This window comes from Dama dama, chromosome 27 (genome assembly GCF_033118175.1).
Source record: "Dama dama isolate Ldn47 chromosome 27, ASM3311817v1, whole genome shotgun sequence".
In the NCBI taxonomy this organism is placed as follows: domain Eukaryota; kingdom Metazoa; phylum Chordata; class Mammalia; order Artiodactyla; family Cervidae; genus Dama; species Dama dama.
Genome location: NC_083707.1, coordinates 2,759,328 through 2,771,811, shown reverse-complemented (window position 1 = coordinate 2,771,811; position 12,484 = coordinate 2,759,328). Strand labels below are relative to the sequence as shown.

Genomic DNA, 12,484 nt, shown 5'->3' with positions numbered 1-12,484 from the left:
AAATGTCATGGCTGTAGGTTGGGAGAAGGAAGAGGAGTCCTGAAAAGGAGGCAGGAAGGCCACACAGAGGCTAGTGTGGAATCCAGCAGCAGACCAAAAACTTCTTTTCTCTTCCATTCCAACAAAAGGCACTTTAATAAGCTTTGTGAAATTCAAGCAAGACACGAACTTTCAAACAGTCTGCTAGTCCAAGGCACAGCTCACAACTTAACCTCTTTTACCAATTTTTTTTTGCCTACCCTCCTTGGGACTTCTCAGCCCTGACATTCCCATTGTCCTGCATTTCCTACAGCTTTATCCAAGCAGAACCTCCTTACTACATTATCTAGTGAGAACCCTGCATGTGCCAGGTACTGTCTCGAGGCAAGGAGCATAAGGCCACATGGTCTGGCATGGTCCAGTGCTGACACACACAGGAAGTGACGGTGCGGTGCTTCACAACGAAGGGAGGATGGAGGGCGAGGTGCCTAGCACAGCCTAGAGGGTGAGGGGAGGACAGGGCGGCAGTTTTCTGTTGGAGGTGATACCAAAACTCCCTCTCCACTGTTCACCTGGATGAAGTCCCTGTTCTCATGGCTTAGAGGCAGACAGTTCCATTCCCAAGGGAGAGATTTTCTCAGAGAAACTAGGTATTACACAACATTTATATTACCCTTCAGTTACATCGGGGGTTAAATGGCTGGTATAAACTGGTCCACGAATCTAACTACCTGTAAAATATTGTCTGGGAAAATACTTGTAAAATGACAAATTTTAAAATATAAGTAAGCCAGTTCTAAGCTGGAGACCACTTATACATGGGTGAGGTGGTATTAACAAATTTAAGTTTTGAAATACCCTTCTCCTCTTCCCCGACATTTCAAAGTGTCTACTCTACTCTTGAGAATTTGCCGTCTTCAAACCAAATATGTTTCTTAGGTTGTAATATCACATGCAAATCATTCACATTTTGCAAGTAATACACTATAATCATGGAACATTAAAAAACACCAACCACAACAACCACAACAGTCTAGCAGATTAATAAAAAAGAATTCTTGGAGAAGGCAAACAAGTGTAATATGCTTTATGGTAGATTGAGGACTGTCATTTGGGGACGTACCAGAACCTCTTCTCCTAACTGTCCCAAAGGCGCAGAAAGCTGATTGAGGGCCTTGTCCATACCGACCTAAAGGCAAAAGCATGTTGGCACAGACACATCAGGGCCAGGGTTAACAGTGAAGCCTGTGCTTAATGATCAAAGCAGTATGAGACTTAGGTTATTCTTTCTGTACAGTTATATGCTGCTAGTAACTACATAACAAAAATGTTATTTGGCCTTAAACATTGCTCCTTGAATGTGAAAAACCTGTTGATATATAAGCACTATAAAAATAAGGAAAGTCATAATAAATAAAAAATTCCTATGCACAATTTGCCTTTGGGATGAAATTTTAAATGACTTAAAAAACTAACAGGAAAAATAGCTATCTCTGTTGTTTATGATATTCAACCAGCTGATATGAAAGTCTGATGAACTACATCTCTTCTAAGCATTATTACAACCCTTCAGAAAAATCCAAATTAAATAGGATGGAAATAAAATTTTCAGGGTCTCTAATCCTACTGGAACATTTATCTTAGTGGTGTATGTCCCAAAAGCAAATATGGCTCATTATTCTCAATGCTTCTTGAAATTCCCACAGAGATGGCTATTTTCCATTCCTCTTTCGACAAACAGACTTAAAAACAAAATATGAACAAGACTTTGGCAAGTATGAAAACTCAAGTGTTTCTAAACAACTTTTCCAAGTAATTGATATGCTTCTTACAAACAATTCCTACATTTTTATAAAATGCATAAAAATAGGCTTCTTAATGATCAATATTGGTCAATGTTTTCTCAACCGATCTCTGGCTAGCACACGTACCTGAAAGTCAATGAAACATTTCCTTAAGAAGAGTTGATATCTGCTCTCGGAAATTAGTCTAAACTGGTGAGATTTCATGGGAATCAATTAGCAACTAACAAAAACAAACACCCTTGGTATTGCTATCCTTTACTTTTCACCACTTCTTAATAAGTCATTCAAAACATAATCAAACTAAACTAAACACAAAACATGTGTATCAAGAAAGTTTAGTTCCTTTATTAATCAAGATTAGCAATCCCTTCAAGTTTCTGGGGAAAAAAATAACTAAAAGGTTTCTAAAAAGACTCAGAGCTGTTAAGAATAAACATGAGTGGGAAAAAAAGTGTGCAGTACATGTGTAAATACACTGACAGGTAGGAACTGTGGATTTCAAGTTTACCAGGTTTGTTGACAGGTTGACAAAGTCTGCGTAGTCCTTGTTGATGAGCTCAACCATGGCTGTTTTAAGCAGCTTATAGTACAGCTCCAGGTCATCTCTAAGTGCTTCCAGCTGGACTTGCTTCGGACAGTCAGATACAAAGTGATCGACATCAAAGTCTTCCTGAAAATAAAACCAGAAAAAAAGAATTATTGCAACAATATCACATTTTACATATACAAATAAAAGGAGAGAGAAGACAGAGAAACGCTATTCTATTCATTCGAAAGGTTAACTGCTGTCAGGATAAAGCACTTTAAAACACACAGGACAGAAAGGTGCTTGCACACTGTCAAGGTGCCAAGAGGGAGGCCCCTGACCAAGAGCATTCTCTCCTGCTGCCTAAGTCCCAAAAGGGATTTCATTTGTTTTTAACTACACACATTCAATAGGCTCTTCTCAGAACAGAAGTAGTTCCTTTTCCCTTAAGTTTTAAAAGTAACAAATATTCACTGTGACAATTTCAACCTATAAATAAAGCCATCCCTCAGCATCCATGGGGGCCTGTTTTCAGGACCCCCAAAGACACCAAAATCTAGGTATGTCCTAGTCTCTAAAATAAAATGGCACAGTATTTACATACACTTTAAATCATCTCTAGATTACATAATACCTAATAAAATGTAAATGTTATATAGATCATTGGAAATACTATGTAAAGAGTTGCCAACTATTTGTCACAGAAAATTCAAATTTTGTCTTTTGAAACTTTCTGGAATTTTTTTCCCAAATATTTTCACCATGAGGATGGATGAGGTAACATCCATCACACAGTTACAAATTTCCTTTTCTTGCTATGATAAGTTTTAAGATTTACTCTCTTAAACTTTCAAATATACAGTACAGTATTATTAACTATAGTCACCATGCTATACATCACATCCCCATGACTTATTTAACTGATTAACTAGAAGTCTGTACCATTTGACCCCTTCGCCCATTTTGTCCATTCCCCACCCCCTGCTCTGGCATCCACCAATCTGTTCTCAGTACCTCTGAGTTAATGTTTGTTTTGTTTTATAGATTTCACATAAAAGTGAGATCGTGATCATCTTTCTCTAACTTATGTAGCATTAATGCCCTCAAGGTCCATCCATGTTGCCACCAATGGCAAGATTTCTTTCTTTTTTGAAAATATTTTTATTTATTATTCTTGGTTGTGCTGCATCTTCAGTGCTGCATGCGGGCTTTCTCTAGTTGTGGCGAGCAGGGGCTACTCTGTGTTTGGGTTTGCAGACTTCTCATTGTGCTGGTTTCTCTTGTTGTGGGCAACGGACTCTAGAGCACAGGCACAGCAGCTGTGGCCCAGAGGCTTATCTGTTCTGTGGCATGTTGAATCTGCCTGGACCAGGAATCAAATCTGTGTCCTCTGAATTGGCAAGCAGATCCTTAGCCACTGTACTGGTGTAGAAATCAGTACTCGAGAAACGAAGCACCACACTCGGAGAGTTGGAGAACTCACGTTTACTACGCCAGCGGGCCCAGAGCAGTTAACACTCTAAGCTCTGAGCCCCAAACAGAGGGGTTACAGAGTGTTCATAGACAGACTATAGTGGGCAACACTAGCTGCTAATAGGCTGGTTTACACAAAGCAGTTTCGTGTGCACGGGAACAGCAGTTAAGATGGGGAGGGGAATGCCTAACCTTTACATGGAGAGGCATGATTAAGCAGGTTTACAGGGGCTGGGGAATTGCAAAGAGCAGGACAAGGGTGGTGAGATAAGCTCCAGTTCCTCGTATCTTAAATCCCCACTTTCTGAGACTACGTGACCTACCCGATCCAGACTTTGCAAGGAGCAAGCTGAGTTACACAGGCAGAACGAGCAGGAGGTTATGCCAAATTTTAACTTTTCCTTTTCAGTACCACCAGGGGAGTCCAGATTTAGTTCATTTTCATGGCTGAATAATATTCCTCTGTGTGTGTGTGGTGTGTGTATATCATGGTTTCTTTATCTATTCATCTATCAATGGATACTAAGCCTGCTTCCATGTCTTGACTATTGCAAATAATACTGCAGTGAACACTGGGGACCTACAGGTGTAAGCCTCACTGGCCACCAAAGCCAGGTGACCTAGAGTTGTCTCTGGGCAGCAACTGCAAACATCGGGGCACCAGACAAGTACCCAAGTTCCTTTCTAGGAGATACTGTCCGCTGGCATGAGGCAGAGAGGGCAAAGATGGCTCCTGCCAGCCTCCAAGCCCCCAGAGAATGTTAAATGAGAGGCCGGCCCCTCAGGCTGATGCTTTAAGATGAACAAGCCTCTTTCACAGAAAGTCAGGGCCCTTTTCAGCCTCTGTCCCTGTGTCAGGCCCCAGGAGGATGACCAAGTTCATGCTGCCCTTCAAAAGCTGTTTCTCACATCATGAGCCTGGTGGGTCTTGCAGATGCCAGTTCCACTGACTTTCAAAGGTAGATGTTTGGGGGCTCATCTCCCAGGTGCAAGTCTTTAAAGGAGGGGTGCCAAGTTTAGGGTTCAGACCCTTCACTTCTCAGGGTGCAGCTGGGGATGGTAGCTTCCTTCCAATTGTAGGCCACCATGCTGGGAGTGGGCTGGATGGTGAGACCATGTCTCAGCCTCTCCTATCCACCTTGATGTGGGTTGTTGGCCAGATGTGCAGGAGCTGCTCAGAGGAGGAAACTATTCCATGAGTACCTACTGATTTCATGTGTCCATGGGAGGAGGTAAGTGTTGTAGGATCTTCCTTGAATGAAACCCTTGACCTTTTTCTATGTTCACATACACATGCACAAACACATACATATACACAGAATCTTAATAAACCTTTTCTAAGCTATTTTCCTCCTTTTACATATAGCTTCAATGTCTTTTCATAATACATATTAATCAGTATTGACATTTTATATGGATGTTGAGTATTCAACTGAACAGATGTTCAAAATCTTTCAAAACCAATTTCCAAGCATTGTTCACAGAATCATTATGCCCTGTCTCCCTTTATAACATGCTGATGCCCCTGGTAGGCACACAGGCATACAGACAGCAAACCACTGTCTACTTATGACTTCAGTACTAACTGAGCTATTTAGTTATCAAGTATCAGGTACAATGATTCCCAAACTTGTTAAGGCCACTTATACTTGTCACCAAAATTACATAATTTTATTAAACATTGTATAAACCAACAAAATATAAGTACACAATGATAACTGTTTTCATGAAAACTAAGGCAGATGCTTTGCAAAGACCTGATACTGAGAAACCGATAAGACAGATTTTGCTGAATTATATTAAATGTATGAGATGACCATGAACCAGGTAGTGCTGTGGGAAGGAGGATCATACAAATCTTGAAGGATTCTATACCAGATTCTCTGCAAATGCCTTGGGGTTCTCATTCAACTTAAAGAACAACAACAACAACAACAACAACAAAATCGAATTCACAGACAGATTTTCAGAGAAAAGAGTTTAGAGCCACATCAATGTAGAACAAATGTACACATATGTTAAGGACAACATGCACCATTCCATAAGAGTATTATAAAAACTGACTTTCTTAATTAATCATCCAAACACCTGCTATAATAGTGTCAGATAAGAGATTTCTTACCAAACTATAATTTCACAGCCACCTAGTGAAAAACCATGTTTCTTTTACTTCTTGAGACTACCTAAGATAACACCTTAGACTCACAGTTACACAACAATCACAGAAAGAATGTGGGGGCAGGACTCAGCCTGACATCGTGGCCTTGGTACTGACCAGCCATATGACTACGCAGAGCACTCGCCTTGTTACTTTGAAAGTATGAACTTCAAGCAGATGAAGTTCAGAGCTGAACTTCATGATGGCATTCTAAATCATATAACTTGAGCTCTAACAAATGCTATTAGGCAATATTAGTGCTCAGTTTGCCATTTATATATTTGTTCTTGGATAAACAAATGTTGCCCCACACAAGAGAAGATGACTGAGAACACCTGTGAATATCAGAGCTTTTGCTCTGACAGCAAACGACTTCAGACTCACAGTGGCATGTAATAACTGCCACATTTCATTTCCCAGAGAGTTTCACTTTACACTGTAGATTTACTAAACATCCAGCAGTTGATATTATTATCTAGAAAATATCCACATGGAAGAGAATAAATTTAGATACCAACCTCACACTATACACAGAAATTTAACTCAAGATAGATTTAAAGACAAATAGAAGAGCTAAAACAAACAAACTCTAAGAAGAAAACAGGTGAAAATCTGTGTGCCCTTGAATTAGGCAGTCATTGACACAAAAAGCATCAAGATAACAGATAGACTGAACTCAATCAAAATTAAAACTTGTGTGTTAAAACACATTATTTACAAAGTGAGAAGACAACCCAGTGAATGGGAGAAAATATTTGCAAATCATGTATCTGACAAGGGTCTAGCATCCAGAGTATAAAAACTCTTACAACTCAACAGTTAAAAGACAAATAAACCAAGTAAAAAATTAGCAAAGGATCTGAATAGACATTTCTCCAAAGAAGATATACAAATAGCCAATCAGCATATAAGAAAGTAAAAACAACTCAAGAGTTTGGCTAGAATGTGGAAGAGAATGATATGAAAATGACTAGAGGCAGGAGGGTCAAGAGGAAGAGACCAAAGCAGGAGCATGTTTGAAAGCCACTGGGGATGAGGTCAGAGGAGAGAGGAATCAGAGGGTGGAAGAGTACCAGGGGGTCTGGGCTCCAAGCACAGGGAGGAGTGGGGTAGGAAGGACCAACCTCAGGAAGGAAAACCCCTTTTCCAAACAGGCGAGGTGGAGAAAGGGGATGGGTACATATACAAGAATGGAGCTGTCATCAGTCAAGATGAAGAAGTTCCCATCTGATGGCACTATTTTTTCTATAAAATAGAAGTCATATGCTGAGATAGAAGGACAGATTTCAACAGCACACCTAGGTGAACTGGTCTAAGTTATCTTTGTTAGTAGCCTCTTCTCTCCCATACTACTAGTATCTCATGTCCTATTTCATGTATTAGTTGACCATCAACCCTCGCTAAGGACTTTTGTATTTTTTAAGCTGACAAAACTAATGATATGATGTCATCACCACCTCTACTACCAAGTGACAGAGGTCCCCAAGTGATGATACCTCTCCTGCCATCTGCCACTCTTGTCTTCTGATCATCTACATCCTTCACAAATCTGTCCTCTGCTCTGTATTTCTCATTAGATCTTACAAGGACCACTGAAGCATTTTTTCTCTATGTTCAGAAAGGTAGTTGGTTGTTTCTTAAGCATTTATTAAATAACTTCCTAAAAGTATGAAATACCACTACGACATTGAGTTAGGACTGAAATACACGTGCAAGAATGGCCCAAATCAAAATATTAGCTCATCTAATATTAGCTCATCAGTTCAAATGCAACATAATTTCCCCTTGAAACAGAACCCTATGTTAACTTGAAGTAACCAGTGGCCCAGCATCCTCTAACACGGGTCCAATGCAACAGACATGACTACATCATTTCCTGCTTTCCACCTGACTGTAACTCATCAAGCGCAAACCCCTCAGTGCAGTACATGAGAGCAACTTGCAGTCCCATCCAGCTGTCTACTTTTCCAGTCTCAATTCTGGTCATCCTCCCAGCCTCTCTGGACTAAGTCCAGTTTCTCAGCACACACTGTGGTCTTTCTGTAACCATACTCAAAAGCCTAAATCTTATCTACCTTGTACTATCCAGTCTAGACTGCTGGTGGACACAAAGCAGGTGATCAGTGAAGTGAAGTGATAGACACTCAAGTCATGTCCAACTCTCTGCAACCCCATGGACTGTAGCCCACCAGGCGTCTCAGTCCATGGGATTCTGCAAGCAAGAATACTGGAGTGGGTTGCCATTTCCTCCTCCAAGGTGATCAATGAGTGCCTGTTTATTAAATGAATGATTGCCACCATCGTCCTAATAGGGCCTCATCATGTGTGTGACACAGTTTCCTTTGACTGGAAACAAATTTGCCAATGACTGGATTTTTTGAGTAACCCTCACTCTCCTAATGTAAATCGGACATTCTCTAACTTTCTCACAGGCACAAATTACAATATGCGTCAAATCAGACAGACTTAAGAAATATAACCCCAAAGGTAAACTCTCTACCTATCATTTCTGCCATGTGACCAAAACTTTTAACATGTCTCTCTGAAGGAAACATAAATTGCAAGTAACCTTTATCTCCAAGTCTCAGAAAAGCAACATTTAACACAGGGTGGCTGTCCTATGTAGTTTGCTTTTACGTGTGAAGTGGTCACATTTATTAGCACTACAAATTACAGAGCACATTCAGAGGCTTAGGAGGCATGAAAGAATATGAAACTGCTGCCATTTCAGCCACCTCGCCAGTTTGCTCTCCCCTTCATCAAGTTCTACTTTAGAACTTATTTTGAGGTTTCTACTTTCTGAAGCCTCTCTTCCCAAAGGCTTTCTATCAGTTCAGAGCAAGAAAAATGGTGGGGCTAGCAAGTCAGAAAGAATGCTGGTGTTGAGCCTGAAGGAAGCCTTGAAGAAGGCAAAGTTGGTCAAGCTAAGCTCTCTGTATTCTGAGATTCTTGAACAGAACAAAGCCCCTCATCTCTGCTTGTGCCTTGGCTGCCTTCAGCACACCTCGCCTCATCACACTTTCTTTCTACCCTTGCTCCAGGACAGTTCTCAGCCAGTGGATGGAACAAAGCGTTTCTGGATCGGCAAGCTCATGTGGTACTCCCTTTCAAATGACGCCCTTCATCACAGAGGTTTAGCAGAAACATCACTGTACAAGGACAAGAGTGCATTATTCCTGGGTCTAGATGGCCTGCATGATAAAAATGACACGGCCACACTGGAGATGATCCAGATGTAAATGCTTTTTTCTTAAACTGCATCACTTAACTTTTTTACCACAGCTGGCATGCACTGCTGTGCCAGTCCCGGGCGTGCTGCAGAGCAGCTCGTCTGTGTGCACGCGTGGACCCACTCTGCCCGGGGCTCCTCTCCCACGTGGGTCACTGAAGTGCTAGCAGAGCTCCCTGTGCTGCACAGTGAACCTCTGCTGATCTGCTTTACATGTGGTAGTGTGTCTATGTTAATCCCAGTCTCCTAACTTATCACCTCTCCCCATGCTTCCCCTTCGGTAACCATACAGGTCCGGCTAGTCAAGGCTATGGTTTCTCCAGTAGTCATGTACAGATGTGAGAGTTGGACCATAAGTAAAGCTGAGCACCGAAGAATTGATGCCTTTGAACTGTGGTGTTGGAGAAGACTCTAGAGAGTCCCTTGAACTGCAAGGAGATCCAACCAGTCCATCCTAAAGGAGACTGGTCCTGAATATTCACTGGAAGGACTGATGCTGAAACTGAAACTCCAATACTTTGACCACCTGATGCAAAGAACTAACTCATTGGAAAATGCCCTGATGCTGGGAAAGATTGGAGGCGGGTAGAGAAGGGGAAGACAAAGGATGAGATGGTTGGATGGCATCATCAACTCAATGGACATGAGTTTGAGTAAACTCTGGGAGTTGGCGATGGGACAGGGAGGCCTGGCGTGTTGCAGTCCATGGGGTTGCAAAGAGTCAGACATGGCTAAGCAACTGAACCATACATTTAATTTTGAGATCTGTGAGTCTGTTTTGTAAATAAGTTCATCTGTTATGACTTTCCAGGCTTCCCAGGTGGCTCTGTGGTAAACAACCTACCCGCCAATGCAAAGAAACATGGGAGATGTGAGCTTCACCCATGGGTTAAGAATATCCCTTGGATAAGGAAACGGCAAACTACTCCAGGATTCTTTCCTGGAGAAGCCCATGGCCAGAGGAGCCTGGCAGGCTACAGTCCATGAGGTTTCAAAGAGTTGCTTAAGACTGAGCATACATGCATTGCACGTATCATTTTTATTAGAGTCCACATGTAAATGATATATTTGTCTTTCTCTGTCTGACTTACTTCACTTAGTGTGATAATCTCCAGGTCCATTCATGTAGCTGCAAATGGCATTATTTTGCTCTTTTTGATGAACAATATGGAAGTTCCTTTAAAAACTAAATATAAGGAGGGATGTAGGAGGGGGGATCAGGATGGGGAATAATACATGTAAATCCATGGCTGATTCATGTCAGTGTATGGCAAAAACCACTACAATATTGTAAAGTAATTAGCCTCCAACTAATAAAAAAAAATGGAAAACAACAACAACAACAAAAAACGAAATATAGAACTACCATATCATTCAGCAACCCCACTCCTGGGCATGTATCTGAAGAAAATCATCATTTGAAAAGATACACACACCCTAGTATTCATTGCAGCACTATTTGCAATGGCCAAGACATGGAAACAATCTAAAAGTTCACAGGAATGGATAAAGAAGATGTGGTGTTGTTCAGTCCCCAAGCCACATCTGACTCTTTGCGACCCCATGGACTGCAGCACACCCGGCTTCCCCGGCCCTCACCATCTCCCCAAGTTTGCCCAAGCTCAAGTCCATGTAGTACACCCTACTCAGCTATAAAAAAGAACAGATGTAAATATTGTTTAAAACCAGAGACTGTGAACTGAATGCAAGCATCAAAAGGATAAACTAATGAAGCTAAAAAGCAAAAAATATACTAAGACTTTAAGTTATCAAAAAAACAAACAAAAAAAGTAAGCCTTAAATTCAGTTGCTCAAAAATTTAAGTGTCTATTGAGTCAAAACATTTAACTTTTTAACACTGAAAGCAGCCACTAAGTGTATCAAAAACCCCAAACCTTATAAATAAAGCATAACTGTATTTCTTTATGGTGTATGTACAGTTCCAGAGCATCACCCCCAAAAGAATATGCAAAGTTGCTCCCAGCTCTGATTCAAATCTTGGACACTTTCAAGGCTGTGCCGGATAAACCTTTAATATCCATCATATTTCAACTCTTCATGCATGCTGACGGCCTACATTTACCTTCAGACCAACCTCAAGTTCACCTTACAAAAAGTAGACTAACTTTAGAGAAGCAAAATGGTTTGCTTTGTTGTACTGCAACAAAATCAGTAATAAGATTCTAATCTTTTAAATATCCCATTCAGAAACTTCAGACGAACGTTAAGGAAAAACTTTCGATTGAGTGCCTTTTCCACCCACCTAATCCCTAGGTAGAGACGTGGGTCCAGAGATTTGGTCAATACATTCATACTGAGCTTCTAGGTTTAAGGCGGCGATCGACAAACTTCTGTCTACCCAGGATCTGGCAATTCCGACTGCACTGCATGGGAACGGGCTCGGGTAATAACCGGAGCTTTTACACCTAGCTCAAAACCACTTGCCCACAACTTCAGGCCTTTTCCTCACTATGCACCATTTCACAGAAGTGCCTTCTCACAGCAGGCTTCCCCAGCCCCACCTGAGGCCAAAAGACTCACTGCGAAGGCAGCGAGGTCCCGCCGGGGGCTGATCCCGGGCGTGCGCGGCCCAGCAGCTGGAGGAGGCCTCGGAGGGAAAGGGAGACAGGCCACCCGTCTCGGCTCGGGGAGCGCAGCCCCCCGGGCGCACCTTCATGAACTCGTCCTTGTCAAAGCACAGCGTGTCCGGCCCCTTGGGCAGGTTCATCCTACTTTTCTCCATCCCGTCGGACGCCGCCTCTCAGCGCCAACCGCAGGCGAGGGGAAGAAGGAAGACCCTGTGCGTACCGACCTGGCAGCCGCAGCGAGAGCCAATTGCCCTGGCAGAGAGCGCCACTTCGGCCAACATGGCAGCGGCCGCAATGCGGCCAATCAGCGAGGGCTCCATGGGCCGGGCTCCGCGGGCCGGCCTCCGCCGCACGGCCTCCGCCCGCCGCCGCCAAGAGGGGCGTGGGGAATCGCCGCTGCCACCACGCTGTAGGTCATGCTGCCTCCGTGCGGTGGAGGGCGGCACTGCAGCTCAGGCAAGCTGGGTTGAGCAGTCTGGCTCCCAGTGAGGTAGGTCTGAGAATGAAGAGCACTGGCTGGAGGAGTCTGGGGTTTCCTCTCCAGCCACCGTTTCCACTGGGAAAAATCTACCTGCAGCATTATTCCAGGATCTCCTCCCTGATCTTGCTCCAGGGTCTGGCTCAGATCCAGGTGGGAGGTCGGAATAACCTTGGGTCTTCACTCTTCTTAAGGGAGCACCTTTGAGTAACTCTGGTCTTCACTCTTCTTAAAGAGCACCTCATCAC

The 12,484-nt window shown here is 42.7% G+C and overlaps 1 pseudogene; it reads right to left on the bottom strand.

Moving 5' to 3' along the window:
• LOC133047733 (conserved oligomeric Golgi complex subunit 2-like) overlaps positions 1-12,045 on the bottom strand; it is a 38,059-nt pseudogene extending 26,014 nt beyond the window's left edge.
• Between the last annotated feature and the right edge of the window lie 439 nt (positions 12,046-12,484).